Genomic DNA, 7,632 nt, shown 5'->3' with positions numbered 1-7,632 from the left:
TTTAAATATTCATGTCAATATTGATATTTAATAATGATATCAATATTTATATTTATAAATAATATGAATATCTATCTTCATGAATGATACGAATATTTATATTCAAACGTCGCAGATTAATATGTAAGGGAAGAAGAAATAAAAATATTGTCTAAATCCTTTAAATGTTTATGTGAAATGAATGATATGAATGTTTATTTTTAAGGATGATATGAATATTTATATTTATGAATGATATAAATATTTATATTTCTATACGTAAATACAAGATGTTCCGTAATGACCGACATGAATACATATTTTTAGAATCCTTGCCTTAAAATACCGTAAAAAATGTATAAATTAAGTGTCGCAAATTAATATTTATGTGAAGAAAATATATAAAAAGTTTCTAACTTTTTTGAATCTTCATGTTAATATTTATATTTAATAATGATATGAATATTTGCATTTAGAAATGATATAAATAATTGTATTTTTTACTGAAATGAGTATTTATTTTTATGAATGATATGAATATTTATATTTTACAGTCGCAAATTAATATTCAAGTGAGGAAAAAATAAAAATGTTGTCAAAATCTTTTGAATATTTTTATGAATATTTTATATTAAATAATGTCATGATTATTTATATTTAATAATAACTTGAATATTTATATTTGTGAATGATTTGAATATTTACATTTATGAATGATATGAATATTTATATTTCTTGACATAAATACAGGATGTTCTGTAAGGACTGACCTGAAAATATAGTAGTAGAAATCTAATTAAAAATGCAGTCAAAAATTGTTCAAATTAAGGGTGGCAAAGAGGAAAAAATAAATATATATTTATGTGAGGAAAAAATAAAGAAACTTTCGAAATCTTTTGAATATTTATGCGAATATTTATATTTAATAATGATGTGGATATTTATATTTATGACTGAAATGAATAATTGTATTTATAAAAAATATGAATACTTTTTTTCATTTATTATATGAATATTTATATTTAAGCATAGCAAATTAATAAATAAGCGAGAGAAAAAAATACTGTCTAAATATTTTGAATCACAAATGATAAAAAAATAAAAAAGTGTTGTCTAAATCTTTTAAATTACAACTAATAATAATGCTATCAAATTCTTTAGAATAACAATGATAAGGTCATAACAATTTTATCTAAATCGCTTGAATTACAAGTGATAAAAAATAAAAATGTAAATTTTTTGAATCACAAGTGATAAAAAATTAAAAATGCTAACTAAATCTTTCGAGTCACGAGTGAAAAGAAAAAGAGAAATTCTACATAAATATTTTGAATCACAAGTTATGAAACATGCTATCTAAATCTTTTGAATTATAGGTAATGAAAAAAAAAAATTGAAATCAATTTTGATTTTTTAAGGACAAGTGGAGGTGCTTCTGTAATCATATATCAAGTCATGTCGTATATCGTATATCAAGTCAATCAGACAGGTTTCGTTTTTTTCAGCCACACCTTCTTCGAAAGTGATTCGTTAGAATTCGATTACATATTTGTTCATTCGTGTTTTAAATATTAGGTGCCATCCCTAGTTAATCTACTCTATATCGTCTTCATTTTTTGGGGAGGATTTTAAAAATATATAAATCAAGAGGCTTAAGTAATAACTCCTAATCTGAATAATTTCTTCTTTAAAGCTTTTCGCTGTCAAAAGTTGTTTAAAAAATTCGACTCAACAATTTCATTAGTTTAACACTGCGTAAACTAAAACAGCAATTACGAAGAAAGTTTTGGTAAATAATTTTTGTTACCTTAATTATTTATTTACTTATTTATTATGGTACAGTTAAAGCAATTATAGAAGTTTAATATATTTTATTTTATAACTGTCTTTGACCCACTTTGGGCTTACGACTACAAATGCTTCCGTGGAGAATTTTTGATGGAACAAACCCGCATTTACGTTACATGGAAAGAAAACTACGAGAAAGGAAGCCTGACGGTAAGGGGATTCTATCCCATGATCCGTCTACCATTGAGGATATTTTACGTCAGTACAAGTGCGAGCCGGGAGCCGAATTCGTTTCGATCTGCCATCGTTTGGATTCGAACTCGGTTCACCTCATTGGAAGGCAAACGTTCTATCCCCTGAGCGATCATGACTCAAACTATTTTTATGACAAAAATATTTTAAAAGAACTAACTAGCGACTAATTCTTGTTAGTGAGAATTTTTTTTAAAATTTATTTATTAATTTGGTACCCGCATCACTCAAGAGTAATGTTGGTTTTAAAAATTTTTATTCAACTGATTTCAAACATTTCGCTATTTGAAAAAAAAATAGTTTTTCTTTTTACCTAGAATAAGGGTTTTGGAGAAAATAGAAAATAATTGATCATTAAAAAGATTACTAAATCCAATGAATTATAAATCGAATAAATGCATTCTATTTGTAGATTCAAAATGCAACTTTTGTTGATCTAGTTCATACATTGTTCCTAACTATATGTAGAACTTTTTTTTCCACCCAGTTGCGTCTTTTTTTTATAATTTACTTTCTTTTTCTTTACTTCCTTTTTTTTTCCTAAAAATAAAATCTATTTTTTGTTGATTGTGTTACATCTAGAATAGTGTCAAGGTTCTCTCTTTTAAAAATGACTAATGGTACAAAATTGAACTCAGACTTTAAACACTCAAAAAAGCCTCGTTTTGTTAAAATATATAAATTACTTGTTGATAAAACTATGTGTAAGATCAAAGTTTAGAATCTGTTTACTTTGTTATTAAAAAGAAATTAATTATCTGTATTTATTTAATGTACTGTATTTATTAACATCGGATGGAATGTACTGTATTTATTTACATCGAATCAATAGATGCGTTGACTACCCAAAATCTATATTTTATTTTATTTTTTGACAACCGTCGTTGAACAGCCGACCCAATTTTGTATTTACGACTACTAATGTTCAACTCCGTAGTCTTGTAATTTTGAACTCAATCCAGAAGACAAGGAAACTCCCGAATCAAGTCTTGGGAGGAATTTTGCTTTTGTGGAGGACTTTTTGAGGGAACTAACCTGCACGTTACAAGGAGAGGGAAAACACGAAAACCTGAGACAGTTACCATGAGGGCAAGGGGACTCTAACCCATGATCCGTCAACCCCTGACGATATTTAACGTCAGCCCTGTGGTCGATGAGAGCCAGGTGCGGAATTCGTATGCACCAGCCATCGCTGGGATTCGAACCCGGCTCACCTGATTATAAGGCAAACGCTCTATCCCCTGAGCTACCACGGCTTAAATCAAAGTATTTTGAAAATCTGTTGAAACCTCAATAAAATGCTTAATAAGTGCGTAATTTTTTGTTTGGGATAACCTTTATCATAGCAACCATTTTCCTTTAATCATCAATATTTTGCACTCCCCTATATTACTGGCACATATAGCAGACTGGTCATTTTTTCAAGAGTCGTTAGCATTCAATGATGAAATAGTAGACACTAGTAATATTGAAGTAGCTGCACTACTATGAAGCATTTTAACCAAGTGTGGAACATTTGAAATCCAGATACAACGCTATTTTGGTAGCTTTAATCCAATATTGACTTAATTAATTGGGGATAAGCCTCCTAATAACATTTTCAATTACCTCAGGCACATTGTTTCTTCCAAATCCATTTAATTTTAATCATAGCAGTATGCTTTATAACACAAGTTATAGACCCGGTATAGCCACAAGCCAATAATGCTTAACTAACTAGTGAACACTTTATTAAGGTTGCAACAGATTTGTACAAAGCTTTGTCTCAAATTGTACTGAAACTCGGTTTAATTGAACACTTTATTGTGGTTGGAATAGATTTGCACAATAATTTGGCTCAACTTGAACGGAAACTATGTTTCATTGAACACCTAAGTGAGGCTGCGACTGATTTTCCCCGCATTATGTTCAAAGAAACCCATATTATGGTACAATGTTGAACAAATTTTCATTTGAGTTTCTGCAACGAGAATGCATCACACCAAAAATTGTTTTTTATACGAAAATATAATGACATTTTTAAAAAAATGTTTTTTTTTATTTGTTCATATATTTTTTTTAATAATTTCCCTTCCTATATTTACAAAAAATGATTTCCTTAAAAATGTGCCTTTCATATCAAAAATATTTTTTACGCTATTTTCAAGGCGAGATAATGATCGAACGATAAACAAATAAACTATTTGGTAAGTATAGTCTTACAGCGCAATATTCATTCTAGCAAAAAAATATTTCTGTTTTGAAAATGATTACGATTTGTTTGGGTGACCAAAAGACAAGTTTCACTTTACGTAAAATTTCCCATCAGATTTTTGTTTATGGATTTGAAAGAAGACAAAACAAGCCTCTTATGCGGCCCGTGTCCTTAAAAAACTGAAAGTAAGGCGTATTTCTCTCTATCAAGGAGAGTATACATATTATTTGTATATGCGGAAGGCATATTGAAACATTGTTATGTAAAGCATAATTCAAACGTGATGAAAACCTTGACCGTGATCTGTTGTAACAACCTTGTACTCTCAGATATATCTAATCACTGATCTAATCCTTTATAGTATAAAAAGGGTGATGTTTTATTTTATTTTAGATATTAGAAGATCTTCCTTTCCGTGAGGGAGTAAATTCATTCAAAGAAGGAATATAATTAAGGAGGTCAGTGCATTTTTATCATTATTATGCGTTTTCGTATTGAAGCTCGGTTAATATGCAACTTGCTTAACTGCAGTTTATTCCCTTGAATTGCGGGATCAGGAATTTTCCGCAATTTATATAGGCAATGCGAGCATATAGCTGTCGCCGTATCGTTTAACTTCCAAATCATGTTTATTTCATTCTATTAACTAATTTGTTGACTGTTTGATAATATTTATTTATTTGAATTTTTAAGATATTGAAAAATAAATAAATGATATAAGTTAGTTTATTTAAGTATTTTAAGCTTAAATATGTTTGCATAGTTTTAAAAGTGATGGATGAGCTTGATTAACTAATGCGTTGATTGTATTAATTTGATTTGTTAGGAAACGAAAAATAAATAAATAGCATTACGTTAATTTATTTAACTTACCGAAAAGTTGCTGTTGTTATAGTAAAGAATTTTTTTCACTTTCTAATGTAGATTCAGATCTTATCTCTTATTCCACTTCAAAGTCAGTGATCGGAAAGTGAAACTACTGTAGTCGCTACTTTTTTCCGTAGTTTGTAGTGTAGTGCTGCATTTTTTTTTTAAAAGAAGTGGCGAAATGAGTAGTGCGATACAAAAAAAAAATAGTTGTTTGTAGTGATTCCTGGCAACTATTTTAAACGTTAGAAAAAAAAGAAGAAGAAAAAAAGGCTCAAACGCAAAAAAAATTTCGAATCTGATTGGTGCAAATCCTTCTAGGGCCCGTCAACGTATTCAATGAGAATGACTCTGTGGTCGAACGTTAATATGTCAGATGCTCGGAAAATCGGCCGAGCTGTACCTATGAAATAGATTTTAAATATCTGACTTTTTTAGAATTCGATTTCACAGGAACCATGAAGTATGTTTTGTGTCTGATTTCGAAATTTAAAATATCGTCTGCATTAATTAGTTAACGCATTTGCGGTCATTCCCTTAAACCCATTAAGATTGAGTCCTGGAATGTTAAGATCCGATCATTAGATCAAAAGTTATTCAAGGTAGTCAGTTTTTTTTCGCGCTATACTTTATTTCTAGGAAGATATAAAAAGTATTGATCGCTTAAATCACAAATATTTGATAGTTTCCCAGCATTTCTTAAATTACTGCCGAGAAAAGAATAGAATTTGAAAGTTAAAGGAACAAATTCATAAAAAGTGCTTTAGAATAAAAAAACTAGTCCATGTAAACATGAATTAAGACTTCTTCATATCTCCCCATATTTAACCAAGCCAATTCTTTATTCAAAATCATTTTGAATATTGGTGGAAATTAAGTTCTCCAGTTAAGTTTGTCTCTGAAAAGTAGCGAAGTAGAGACTACATTTCGAAGGTAGTTTGTAGTCGCTACATTAAAAAAAAGTGGTTGTAGTTAACTACAATTGTAATAAAGTAGTTGTAGTTCACTACAAAAAAAGTGTAGTTTTTCCGATCACTGTTTAAAGTAGAGTAAAGCACTCAGCAAAGATCTCATTTTCACTTTTAAGTAGGAAATGCGAAGATTATTTGGGTAGTTTTGCAGATAACTTATGTAATTTGTGGAGCGAAACAATTTTTGGCACTTTTACAGCTCACCCTAGTTAATTTGCATATTAGCTTGATAATTTCTACGCTTTGAAGGTAACATATACAAGTATATATGCGAGTTTTTTTTTTTTTTTTTGAATAACCATTTCTGTTCTTATTTTTATTCTTTTATGCTACTTTTCATAGCTTTTTTTAAAAGTAGGGCTCAAATTCATATTTAAAGGAGGAAAAAAACTCAGAAACACTATCGAAATCTAATGAATCACTATTAAAGCAGCAGATCTAAAAACAATCAAAATTGTCAGAATAAATAGAATCAAAATTCTGAATCATGTTTACTTAATTTCATGTTTATTTAATTAAAATAAATAAATGATATTACTTAATTTCCTTAAATATTTTAAGTTTAAATATATTTGTATTATAAGGTGATGGAAGAATTCTATTAATTAATGTGCTGATTGCATTAATTTGATTTATTAAGAAACGAAAAATAAATAAATAATATTACGTTAATTTAAGCTTACCGAAAGATTGTTGCTACTCAAGCAAAGAATTTTTTTTTTTCACTGTAACGTAGATTCATATTTTATCTCTTATTCCGCTTTAAAGTAAAACACTCAGCAAAGATTTTATTTTCACTTTTTAGTTGGAAATGTGTATATTATGTGGGTAGTTTTGCAGATGACATCGGTAATTCGAGAAGCGAAACAGTTTTCGGCATTTTTACAGGTCACCCCATTTATCCCGCAGATTAACTTGATAATCTACACTTTGAAGATTTCTACACTTTGAAGGTAACATATTCGAGTATATAATGCTAGTGTTTTTTGAATAACCATTTCTGTTTTTATTTTCATTCTTTTACGCTACTTTTCATAACTTTTTTCTTGAGGGGAGGGGTTTCAAATTCCTATTTAAAAGCGGAAAAAAACCAGAAACGCTATCGAAAGCCAATGAATCACTATTAAGGATGGCAGGTCTAAAAACAACCAGACCCATTTGATTGTCAGAATAAATAGAGAAGACTTGTATGGCGACTATTAGAAAGATTTTTGCACCTCATCAGGCAGTCAAAGTTATTTCGGTGATATTATTCCCCCCTTCTTAATTATTTTTTTTAATTATATATTATCGAGTTCTCCAAAACCTTATAAGACTTTATTTGGAGTTTTTGTCCCGCAGTGGACTCATCGTAAAGACATGGTTCCCAGTAGAACACCGAAGTCAAGCATCACTGACTGCCGTGAGTAAGTGGATCACTTTGATCAGCCTGCGTAGGGACCGAGCGTGTGCGGTATCAGTCCTCGTTGAAATGTTCTACCCCAGTATACTCGACTTCGCGCTCAGGTCGTTGGACTACCAAAGCAGGGGAGCCATCCCCTCTGCAGAGGATCAAAGTCTTCGGATCATCCTCAGAGATGT

The 7,632-nt window shown here is 29.7% G+C and overlaps 1 protein-coding gene across 2 annotated transcripts in view; it reads left to right on the top strand.

Annotated features, from left to right (window-relative positions):
• LOC107450476 (cytochrome b5) overlaps window positions 1-7,632 on the top strand; it is a 65,790-nt gene that overhangs the window by 38,408 nt on the left and 19,750 nt on the right. For both annotated transcript variants that reach the window (XM_016066278.5, XM_043044447.3), the window contains exon 2: window positions 4,607-4,671. The gene's annotated coding sequence lies outside the window, so the exon portion shown is untranslated. The remainder of the gene's footprint in view (window positions 1-4,606; window positions 4,672-7,632) is intronic.

Source organism: Parasteatoda tepidariorum, chromosome 8, assembly GCF_982258835.1.
Source record: "Parasteatoda tepidariorum strain Cologne lab strain chromosome 8, Ptep-v5.0, whole genome shotgun sequence".
In the NCBI taxonomy this organism is placed as follows: Eukaryota; Metazoa; Arthropoda; class Arachnida; order Araneae; family Theridiidae; genus Parasteatoda; species Parasteatoda tepidariorum.
Note: the sequence above shows the minus strand (reverse complement) of the source record. Positions and strands in the feature narration are given on the sequence as shown.